General features: G+C 57.8%; 1 long non-coding RNA gene across 1 annotated transcript; it reads right to left on the bottom strand.

Annotated features, from left to right (window-relative positions):
* Nucleotides 1-8101: 8101 nt before the first annotated feature.
* On the bottom strand, nucleotides 8102-9349 carry LOC104677992. Its single transcript, XR_750116.2, has 3 exons — nucleotides 9274-9349; nucleotides 8328-8554; nucleotides 8102-8244 (listed from the first exon to the last, which is right to left on the bottom strand). It is a non-coding gene; the product is annotated as an uncharacterized LOC104677992 (long non-coding RNA).
* Between the last annotated feature and the right edge of the window lie 2520 nt (nucleotides 9350-11869).

The following is an 11869-nucleotide window of genomic DNA, read 5'->3' as shown; positions in this document are numbered from 1 at the left end:
AATTATGGGACACAGTGTTTCTAAGTGACATCTAGGGGCAAAGCAAACACAGCCGCTTTCTAAAGCCCTCCAGGGCGTGGCGCAGCCACGGAGCTTGCCCCCACTGGGGCGTAGGAATTGGCGATGCTTCTGTCTGCGGACCCCTCCTTCTCCGTCCACTCTGCATTTCTCTTCCGTCCCTGCCACGTGCGAGTGCGTGCGTGTGAAGGGACGATGACACAGGGGAACCCAGGGACACCTAAACCCGGGGCTCGCGGGGTAGACCTGGGGACAGAGTGGCCTCCTCCTGGAGGGGAGGAAGGGCAGAAGCCCAGGCCAGGCCTCCGAGGCTCCGAGCTGTGAGACGCGCTCTCCAGGGCCTCACTGCCCCGTGGTCCTGCGAGGCGTGGCGAGCCAGGCCTGCGTGATTGCCCTCCCCGGGCCTGAAGCCTGGCCGCGCGGGGCCAGCGGGGAGCTCGGCCCGGGAAAGAAAGTGGGTGCCCCCGGGCAGGACCCCGGGACTTTGCCCAGGCCCCACCTCCCCCGCAGCCCCGGGATGTTCCTGGCAGCCCAGCCCTTCTTCCATGGGGGCTGCAAGAGGCTCGGACCCCCCAGGCCTCTCTCTGCCCGGAACCCCTGGGAGTCTGCCGGCCTGTGGAGCCTGCGCCCTTTGGGACGAGATTCCCTGCAGGACCACGGCCGCAGCCACGGACCACCGCCACTGCAAGAAGTTGTTGCGCTCGCCGGCCTGCACCACAACCTCTCAGCCACGCCCCGTGACCTCACCGTGTCCAATCAGGCTCACAGCAGGCAGTCACATGGCCTAGCAGTGGCCAGTCAGGATCGTGTTCACTCCCACTCACCCCGCCCCCAGTGTGGCTAGGTTAGTCACATGACTCGCTGTGGCCAATCACGCTCTTGCTCCCGCATGGACTTGCCAGTGGCCAGGACCTAGGATGTGGGAAGCCCCTCGCGGGCAGCCTGGCTGTGGCCTGCTTCTCCCACCCAGGGTCTCCGAGGCGGGTCACTGCTTTTCCGGCAGCCCCCTGTGATGGCTGACTGACGCCACACCCTTCCAGGGAGGGACGGTGTCCCCCAGGACCTCATCAGCACCTGCAGCGCAGTCAGGAACCCTGACAGTGACCCCAAGAACGATGTTTCCACTTCGTCAGCCGCGATGGAGACCCGGGGCTCCGTCCCCAGCAAGTGCCCAGAGAGGGGCAGAGCTGGCTCCAGCCTGGGCCTCATACACAGACACACACACACACACGGACACACACACACACAGACACGGCACTCCCAGCACACACAGACACCCCCCCACAAACACACTGCCCCCGGTGCACACACACACAGATACACACACAGGCACAGCACCCCCAGCGCATAGACACACAAACACACACACCACCCCCAGTGCACACAGATACACAGCACCCTCAGCGCACACAGACACACAGAAACACAGACACACACACAGCGCCCTCAGTGCACACACAGACTCCCCTTGGCGCACACACAGATACAGATATACAGACACACACAGAAACACAGACACAGACACACAGCACACCCAGCACACACAGACATACACACAGACACAGCACACACTGCCCCCGGTGCACATACACACAGATACACAGACACGCACAGCACTCCAGCATACGCACACACACATCACCCTCAGTGCACACATACACGCTGCCCCGGCGCACAGATACACATAGAAACACACACACAAACACACCACCCCCAGTACACAAACAGACACACACAGCACCCTCAGCGCACGCAGACACACACAGACAACACAGCAAGCACCCCCAGTGCACACACACACAGAGACAGCACCTCTATCGCGCGCGTGCACACACACACAGCACCCTTAGTGCACATACACAGACACACACACAGCCCCACAGGCAGACACACACACCACCCCTAGCACACACAGACACCACCCCTGGCACACAGACACACCCGCACATACCACCCCTAGCCTGAACACACACACATCACTCCTAGTGTGCACATACACAAACCACCCCTGGCGCACACGTCTGTCTACCACCGTGTGTGGCAGTGTAGGCGCACATCTGAGGGAGGCGCGCTCCTGGGCTGGAGGGGCTCTGGCTGTGTCTGGCTGCTGGAATCTGGCAGGAGAATGTGTTCACCTGTTCAGGTATGACTGGAATAGGAGAAAGTAACGGGCAGCTGTCACAGCCCCACCCCTGCCCTGCTCCTCCCACAGCTGGTGGTCTTTCCGCTGCTGAGCTGGATCCAAGCCTGGTCTGGAGGGGTGGCTGGGCATGGCTCAGGAGCACCTGTGTTCCCGGTTTTGGGCCCTTCCAGCGGCTGCCTGAAGTGCCAGGCAGGGTGTCAGGACAGCAGCAGGACCCGTCCACCGGGGTGGGGCAGGGGAGAGCATAGTTCCCACTGGGGAAGCATGTCAGGTTCAGGGGAGATGCTCCGAATGGAGGGAAGGAGGTTGTGGGGATAAGAAAGCTGAGGTGTCTCTTGAGAACTCGGAGCTCCTGGGAGCACCTGGTGTAGCCCTCACAGATGTGGAGCCCAGGCCAGGTTGCAGGTGGGGTGCCAAGGCCCACCCCACTGCCAGCCTCTTGTGCTAGGCGTCCCTCCGTGCCAGAGGGGCTTGGTTTCTAAGGATGGGGCAGGGAGCTACTGGGAGGTCCTGTGGCGCTTTTGGTTCTTGCTGAACTGTTGGACCTGGCTTAACTTGTTTTATTGCAGTAAAATACACGTAACATAAAATTTACTATTTTAACCATCTGAAAGCACATAGTTTGGTGACATTAAGTGCATTGGCACTGCTGTGTAACCATCACCACCATCCACCTCCGAACTTTTCCCAAACTGAAACTCTGAACCCATTAAATGCTCACTCCTCCAGCCCCACCACTTCCCACTCTACTTTCTGCCTGTATGGATTTGAGTACTCCAGGGACCTCATACACATGGAACCATACAACATTTGTCCTCTTGGGACCGGCTTTGTTTACTCAGCATGATGTCCTCCAGGTTCCTCTGTGTTGTAGCATGTCTCAGAATTCCTTCCTTTTCAAGGCTGAGTGGAACATTCAGTGTCTCCATTCATCTGTTGATGGATGCTTGGGTGTCCCACCTCCTGCTCCTGTGAACTGCCTGTGGGATCACCGTGCCGTTTGAGGAACCACCGACCATTTCCTATACGGCTGCACCATTCACATTCCCATCAATAGTGCACACGGGGTCCAGCTTCTCCACTTCCTTGCAGACACTTGTCATTTCTGTTGTGTTTTGATGGTAGGCATCCCAGTGGGCGTGCGGTGGCATCTCACCGTGGTTTTGTGGACCTGGCATTTTAGAGGGGATGGAGACGAGGTAGTCATGGGGTTCCCAGGGACAGGGTGGTGCCCCACCATCCGGTCTGGCTCACCTGTCCCTACTTCCCCGTCTGTTTGGTGGGCTTCTGACCCCCGCCTCCCCAGCATGGGGAGAATGTGGCCAGAGGGGGAGGAATCTGTCACACTGCCCGGCCATCCTGCCCTGTCCCTGGCACCTTCCAGGAGAGGGACTGACTCCGTGAAGGGTGGACGCCTTCCCTGTTCCAGCGGCTCACTCTCCATAGGCACACCCAGGTACACCGGTCAGTGAAGACACACTCCGAACAAGTCAAGGGGCAGGCTCAGCCCTCTGGTTGCCCCAGGAAGCTACCCGCCTCCACCCACACAGGGCCCCAGCACTTCAGGCGGGAGCACCAGAGGCTCTGGGGTTGTTGCCTTTGACCCACTTTCTCAGCCTCATCTAAGAAGAGGACTAGAGGTGCCAGCGGGACAGCTGGCTGGGGCTGGGGCAAGACAGAGCTCTGCCGGGACCTTCAGACCTGCTGGCCTCGGCCTGGTATTGGGTGGGGGCTGGGGCACAGCCCATTCCCTCCACAGTGACCAGGTTGGGTCTGAATGACCCGGTTTGGCTGTCCACACTCCAAAAATGTGCAACAAGGGGCCTCTGGTAGCTTCCTTTTGGGAGGGCGTGGCCCCTGGGTGAGGACTGCTGCGGCCCCTCCTGTGCAGCCTGCAGGAGGCCCATAGACCGAGGCCTCCAGGGGGCTTCTGCTCCTGGGCGGGGCGTCTCCTGACCCTCTCTCTCCCCTTCTCTTACCTGGTTTTAGAGGCAGCGGGTGGGTGAGCAGCCGGTCTAGAGAAGGGCTCAGACAGGTCCTGGGCGTCCCAACAGCAGCCTTGAGGGACACATGCTTGTCCTGTCCCTAACTCCTTGGTATTCTTTATGAGTGGGGGAACCCAGAGGGGTCCCTGGAGGCAGCAGATGGGGGTCCCTGGAGGCAGCAGATGGGGGTCCCTGGAGGCAGCAGATGGGGGTCCCTGGAAGCAGCAGATGGGGAGCAGGCTTTGTCAGGGTGAGTCTGGTCTGGGGCTCGAGGCGAAGACAGGGCGAGGAGCCTGGGCTGGCCGTGTGCTCTCTTGTGTCGACCCCCCGTCCCGCCCCGCCCCCCGCTGTGTGCTCTCCCGTGTTGTCCCCCGCCCCACCCCCTGCTGTGTGGTTCCCATGTCGTCCCCTGCCCCACCCCCTGCTGTGTGCTCTCCCATGTCATCCCCCTCACCGCACCCCGCTGAGTGCTCTCCCATGTCATCCCCCGCCCTGCGCCCCACTGTGTGCTCTCCGTGCCGCCCCCGTTCCTGGAGTCCTTTCCCAGCCCCACTGCTTCATTGGTGTCTGCTGTTCTGGGATTCTCCTCTCCACCCTCCCTTGCCCCTCAGCCCCTGCAATTGAGATGTGCCCGTTCTGCCCATGTCTCAGAGCAGCCTGGCCGGACCTCGCCGGTATTTCAAGGGTGACCATCAGTGTGTGCGCCCTGGGCCTCAGCTTCCTCTCTGTGCCCTGCCCTCTTCGATGCTGGTGTTGGTGGAATCGAGTCTCCCCGAAACTCATATCCCCCGGATGCTCAGAATGTGACCTTATTTGGAAACAGGATCTTTGAAGATATCATCAGTTAAATGAAGATGAAGTCAGACTGGATTCGGGCGGACCCTCATTCCAGTGGCTGCTGTCGTTATAAGGAGGCCGCGGGAAGACGTGGAGACGGAGGCAGAGATAGTACCTGGAGAGACGCGTCTACAAGCCACACGACACCAAGGCTTGCCAGCAGCCACCAGGAGCCTGGAGAGGCCTGGGACAGGTCCTTCCCCACAGCCTGCAGAGGAGCTCGGGCCTGCCAACATGCATTCGGGCTTCTACTTTCCAGAACTGTGGGGGACACGTCTCTGTGGTTTTTAGCCCCCAGTTTGCATTTCAGCAGCTCTAGGAAGCCAGTACAGTCCTGAATTCAATATTGATTTAATCCAAGTTTCATTTTTAACTGCATGGTACATGGCATCTCCTGTTTTTCCCTAAGCCAATCAAGCCTGGTTTAAAAAGAATAAAAAGAACTCCTGAAGACTAGCATGTGGCCCGCTCAGGAATGCAGGGGCAGGGGCAGCAGCAGGAGCAAGGGCAGCAGCAGGGCCCTCTGCGCTGGGGCCCGCCCCAAAGCTGCCCCACCTGCACCTCACACCAACTTCAGGATGCTGGGACCACACACTGCCGCATAAAGAAATGGAGGCCGGGCACGGTGGCTCACGCCTGTCATCCCAGCACTTTGGGAGGCCGAGGTGGGTGGATCACCTGAGGTTAGGAGTTCAAGACCAGCCTGGCCAACATGGCGAAACCCCATCTCTACTAAAAATACAAAAATTAGCAGGGCGTGGTGGCACGTGCCTGTAGTCCCAGCTACTCGGGAGGCTGAGGCAGGAGAATCACTTGAACCCGGGAGGTGGAGGTTGCAGTGAGCCTGGGTGACAGAGCGATTCTCTGTCTCAGAAAAAAAAAAAAAAAAGAAAACAGAAATGGAGGCCCAGGCTAATGACATCCCAGCCAGGGGTGCCCAGCAGGGACAGTCGGGGCGGGGCTGTGAGCCGGGTCGAGGAGCCCAAAGTCTACCTCTTCCCACTGCCCAGAAGCTGACCAGCCCCAGGCTCCTGAGCCAGCTCCGGCCACCAGCAGTGATCGAAGAAAGAATCTTCCAGCCCTTGTTCCAGAATCAGCCGGGCATCTCCATGGGATCTGCCAGGCATGGACTGAGTGAGAACCTTCCCTGAGGACATGGACTGTTCCAGGAGAGGGAATGATGGAGGTTGGGACATCCAGGCCCTCCACTGCTTCCTGTATTTTAAGTGCTGGAGCTTCTGCTGGATTCCATGGTACAGATCATATCACATCCTCCATTCTGTGACATCTCACCTCCGCTGTTGGGACATCACCCTGGGAAACCCAGGGTGGCCCGTCCCACCTGAGAAAACTGAAGCAAACCCAGCTAGTTTGAGGATCTGAGACTCCCGTGGTTCCAATCCTGCAGGCCCAGGTCCTGAACCTTCTTGCTGATTTCAGATCTGCAGTTCCTTTGTGTAAAAACGGTTCTGGAAACTTTCTTCCAGGCCTGGGAGTGTCTGAGAGATTCCTGGCCCTGAGGAATTGCTGATTGGACCCTCCTGGTCCAGCTGGTCCCAAGGGGCTCTGCCCAATTTCAAACTGTCACCTTGTTCTCAGTAGTTTTGAAATGAGCTGTGTTTTACAAGAAACACGTACTTATTTTTCCCCATCACACTTTCGTTCTTTCTGGTTTAACAGGGACCACAGTGGAAATGCCAGCGAGCCGGTGGTGTGCTGATGCCACTGGGCCTGGTCCCAAATCACAGCCTCCCTGTAAAGTGTCACTTCAGAGTACTCTGTCATTTTCATTAGCCGATCCCAATGACGTCTGTACTTGCTCATGCCATACGCAGTCCATGTGTTTTCTTTTTAAACAAACAACAATACCACCCAAAACCACAACAGCCAGGTCAAAATGAATGACACCCTTGCAGACCACACTGCAGGGGCTGGGGCTGTCCTTAGGGCCCTGTGTCCTGCTCAAAGTCAGGGGCTTCCATGGGTTGCCTTGGCAACCCAGGGACTCAGCTCCCTACTCTTTTTTTTCCTTCTTTTTTTTTTTTTTTTTTTTTTTTTTTTTTTTTTTGAGACGGAGTCTCGCTCTGTCACCCAGGCTGGAGTGCAGTGGCGCGATCTCTGCTCACTGCAACCTCCGCCTCCCGGGTTCACGCCATTCTCCTACCTCAGCCTCCTGAGTAGCTGGGACTACAGGTGCCCGCCACCACGCCCGGCTAATTTTTTGTATTTTTAGTAGAGACGGAGTTTCACCGTGTTGGCCAGGATGGTCTTGATCTCCTGACCTCGTGATCCCCGCCTCGGCCTCCCAAAGTGTTGGGATTACAGGCATGAGCCACCGCTCCCGGCCCTTTGCTCCCTACTCTCTGTAGCTCCCAGACCCTGCATGGCAGCCAGGCCTGCGGGTCCCAGGAGGCGTCTGGGGCCCTCTGCTTAAAGATCCCTCTCAGTGGCTTTGCCTGTGGCCTCCAGAGACCCCTCCTCCACAGGCAGTGCTGGCCCACAGGCACCAGGCCGGGCATCCAGTCTCCACTCTGATGGCTCTCAGACAGCCAGGCTGTCTCAGAGCAAGCTCCTGAAATGTGGAGACATAGCTCATCGAGTGGCAAATGTTGGCGTGGGACCGGGGACTGTGAGAGAGGCTGGGGCTGGATGAGCTGGGTCAGGCGGGGCCACAGTCTTACGCTGAGCTGTGGTGTCTGTTCCACAGCGCCTTGCATGGCATGAAGAGAAAAGGGCCCCCCATGCTGCCGCGTCCCCCCATGCTGCCGCCCCCCCCATGCTGCCGCCCCCCCCATGCTGCCGCGCCCCCCATGCTGCCGCGCCCCCCATGCTGCCGCGTCCCCCCATGCTGCCGCGTCCCCCCATGCTGCCGCCCCCCCCATGCTGCCGCGTCCCCCCATGCTGCCGCCCCCCCCATGCTGCCGCCCCCCCCATGCTGCCGCCCCCCCCATGCTGCCGCGTCCCCCATGCTGCCGCGTCCCCCCATGCTGCCGCGTCCCCCCATGCTGCCGCCCCCCCCATGCTGCCGCCCCCCCCATGCTGCCGCCCCCCCCATGCTGCCGCGCCCCCCCATGCTGCCGCCGCCCCCCCCATGCTGCCGCCGCCCCCCCCATGCTGCCGCACGGGGCTGTTCACTCGGGACGCTGAACGTTGCCACAGTGGAATTCTAGGCAGACAACTTCAGCTAACGGTTCTGCTTGCCATTTGGTGACCTGGCAGGACACTTCCTAGATAAGTCTGGAAAAGGCAGGATGCCTCATCCTGTTTTAATAAAAAGTGAGTAAGAAAACGTCAGCTTTGAAGAGCATTTCTGGTGCTTTTTGTTTTTACCTTTACATACTTACTTTCTTGATTTTCTATGGAACCTTTTCTATTAATTTTTAGACTTAGAAAAAACTGGCTTCATAAGAGAAGGCCTGGCAGTGGAGGGAGCATTTCATCGTGTTCCATAGACGCAGCTGAAATGAACGGAGACCCATCCGGAAGCCGTGGAGAGAGCCAGTGTCTCCTCACCCGCCCCAAGATGGGGGTGCTCCTCTCTCCCCCATGATCCGGGCTTGGCCTTTCTGGGCTGTGAGACACACAAGTGAAATGCTTCAACCTCGGAGGCCACAGGAACCTTCCACCACAGGCCTCACGCTTGTTCCTGCTACCCGCTTCCCATCCCAGCTCCTTCCTCCTCAGCTTGGCTCCAACAGCCCTGAGTCCCTGCCTCCCTTTCCCTGTCATCCTTGTCTGGTCGTGCCCAGCGCTGTGAAGCCAGGACAGACCACACTGCTCTGTGCACACCACGGGCAGGCAGGCAGGCAGGCAGGCACTGGGCAGGTTGCAGATGGATGTGGATGGTGCCGAGGACCCCCACCGGGTCTGGCTTCCCAATCTTGGCCTCTGCTCTTCTTTCTCCTCTGCTGAGAGCCTCTGCTCAGCATTCAAAGAGGGAAGGTGTGGGTGGCTGCCTCCTGCCCCATGCCCCCCACTCAGCCCCCACCTCTTCCCTCTCCTGGAGCAGTTGGTGTCCTCAGAGAAGGTCCTCGCTCAGTCCACGCCTGGCAAATCCCACGGAGGGGCCCGGAAGCAGTTCCCTCCATGGCCAGCATTCTTTCCTTACTCATCATCTTATGCTGTTACTGTCCCCGTACCTGGAACCGACGGTCCTCGAGGGAAGGTGTCTTGTCCCTCCCACTGTGCCCACAACCCTCACGCAGTGCGTGACACAGAGCAGGGCCTCTCAAGACTTTGAGGACATCTGGAGGATGACTCCGAACTCACCCTCACGTTGCACCGTCTCACCTCTCTCTGGGGGCCTGTCCCTTCCCACGGTGACCTTCGAAGCATGTCTGTCTGTCACCATGTCCCGGCACAGTCTGGCCATGCTCACTCATGTCCACCCGCTGACTCATTGCAGCTGGCACGCTTCTTGCAAATGGCAGAAACTCACACATTTTTTGCATGAGTAAATAGTAACCAAAAAAAAAAAAAAGATGGTTTACGTGCTCTACACTAGCAGCCAGCACGTCACCTGGAAACACCGAGACGAGAGCCGCCACTCAGACATCTCCATCTCCCGGGATCCGCGCTCCATGTGGCCCTGGCAGAGTGCCCAGGATAAAGGGCATGGCCAGCACCTGCGGCCTGCTCTGAGCCCCAGTCCTGGTCCCCGCATCTGGACGAGGCTGTAGCATCCCAGAGGCTTCTGCTCTGCCTCTGGAGACCTTCGCTTCATTTGCAGGTTTCCTTCTTCCTGCAGTGAGGTGGGTGGTTACTCCAGAGCTGCCCGCTCAGCATAGGGCAACCCCCTGCCAGGCTGTCCATGGTGCTCTTCCTAAGTGAGCCCCCCCCGGGGGAACCCCTGGCTCTGTTTGGGGCCTGGCTGACTCTCACTAGGGCTGGCCCCTTCCCGCGCCCCTCCTCCCCTGCCCTCCGAGGGTCCTCAGCCTTGATCTCGGCCACGGCCCTGCTTAAATATCAAGAAAACCCATTGGCCACATAAATAATTCCTCACTAACGGCAGCGACAGAAATCGGAACCAGCAACCCTAGAGGGCTGGAGTGGGGAGGGCCAGCTGGCCTGTGAACAGGCACATTGCTGCTGCTTTGCTGGCCTTCGTGGTTCATTTAAGCAGCCTGTGGAAGGCCTAGCCTGAAAGTGGGTGCTGTCTGAGATGGGGAGGGGCCCAGTAGAACCCACACAACTGTGGCAGCCACAGAGCCACAGGGAGCCTCAGTGTAGGAGGCGAAGGAGGCAATGCCCTGGGGGCAGACGCTGGGACTGGGCAGTCTCTGACCTGTTCACCGCGGGTTATTGACTTAACCTGTGGACAACGGGGCTATTCTTTGAGGGTGGAGGGGTTTGGGGGCTTTTCTCCTACCTGCCCTTCCCAGGCCAGGGCCGCGGCTTCCTGACCTAGTGCACACGTCTGTCAAGCTCTCCGGATACAATGGAGCAAAATGACCAACGCGATCCCCCAGGTCCCTGAGAAGGATGCCACTGCACTGGTTAATCTGATTTTGTGACACCTAAAGCCACTAGGCTGAAGCCTAAAAGAAAAAAAACAAAACAAAATTTAAAAAGTACAAAACCACCTGAAGCAAAGCCAGGAGCACAGGGAAGGGCCTTAGGCATCAAAGAGGGGAGGGGAGGGTCGGGAAGAGGAACGTGTCTGACTCCTGGCTGCACCAGGAGATTCCTTCCTCACTGAGGGCGGCGCTGGGGCCAGCTGCGCACCCATCCCTCTGTAAAAATGCTGCCCCACGCTCCACTCTGTGTTTATCAATTTATTTTGAGAGTTTTATGACACGCTTGTGGCCCACACTGCAACTATGAATATTAAACGAACCCATTTCCTGCTGGGGTTTCCAGTCTTAAGGCCTAAAAAACAAGATGAACTCCAGAAACATGGCAATCATAAGGCAGGCTGAAGAAATTCCACGTGGAAAGGAAAACTGTTTTCCACAAATCTGTAATAATATGCAAACCATAATAATAAAGTACCATTCCTGCAGACTTTGGGAGCATTCCTTCCATTACGTTCAGTGAGGAGTTTCTCGAATCATTTGCTTGTATCCTTAGACTCACACCATGTGTTTTATTTTTCCTCATAATGTGTTAAAAGCATGGAAGACCAGAAAACAGAAAATAAATCAAAGCTTCTGAAAGGAAATACAGCTTCTGGGGGTCAAGACCACAAATAACAATAAAAGACACTGGGTAGCAGAGGCCTGGTTGAAGTACAGACTTAGTTACGAGGGTGCCAGGGGTTCCCCCACTGGGGAGACGGGACTGCAGTTCCAAGCTTGCCTTTTCCTCTGTGCTTCCTGCCTTTCTCTGCAGAGCAAGCTCCTCGCCCGCGGGGCCGGGGAAGGGAAAACAGGATGGCCATGGTTGGCACAGGGCTATTCGGGGTTTTGGAAGCTCAGGGCTGGGTCGAGGTGAAAGGTCAAGCGCACCTGAGTGTGGGGACCTGTTCTGCGGAGGCAGGTTTGGCTGCAGTTTTTATTTGGTGCTGATGAACTGTTTCTAAACAGCCAGCCAGGTGTTTGCAAATACCTAAGACCTTTTGGAAGACTCTGGCTAGGGTGGGAGGGCTGGGGAAGCCTGGTTCCTGGATGAGGGGGCCAGATATTTTAAGTCACAGGCTGAGGGACTGAATGGTGAGTGTGATCAGGGGCCTGGTTTCTCCCCCATCCCACCTTTTATCTTTGTTCTTTTTTGAGACAGGGCCTTGTTCTCTTGCTCAGGCTGCAGTGCAGTGATGCAATGACAGCTCACTGCAGCCTCAATCTCCCGGGCTCAAGCCGTCCTCCCACCTCAGGCTCCCAAGTAGCTGGCCCCACAGGCCTGCGCCACCACACCTGGCTATTTTTTAAATGTTTTATAGAGGCGAGGT

Source organism: Rhinopithecus roxellana, chromosome 13, assembly GCF_007565055.1.
Source record: "Rhinopithecus roxellana isolate Shanxi Qingling chromosome 13, ASM756505v1, whole genome shotgun sequence".
NCBI lineage: Eukaryota > Metazoa > Chordata > Mammalia > Primates > Cercopithecidae > Rhinopithecus > Rhinopithecus roxellana.
Note: the sequence above shows the minus strand (reverse complement) of the source record. Positions and strands in the feature narration are given on the sequence as shown.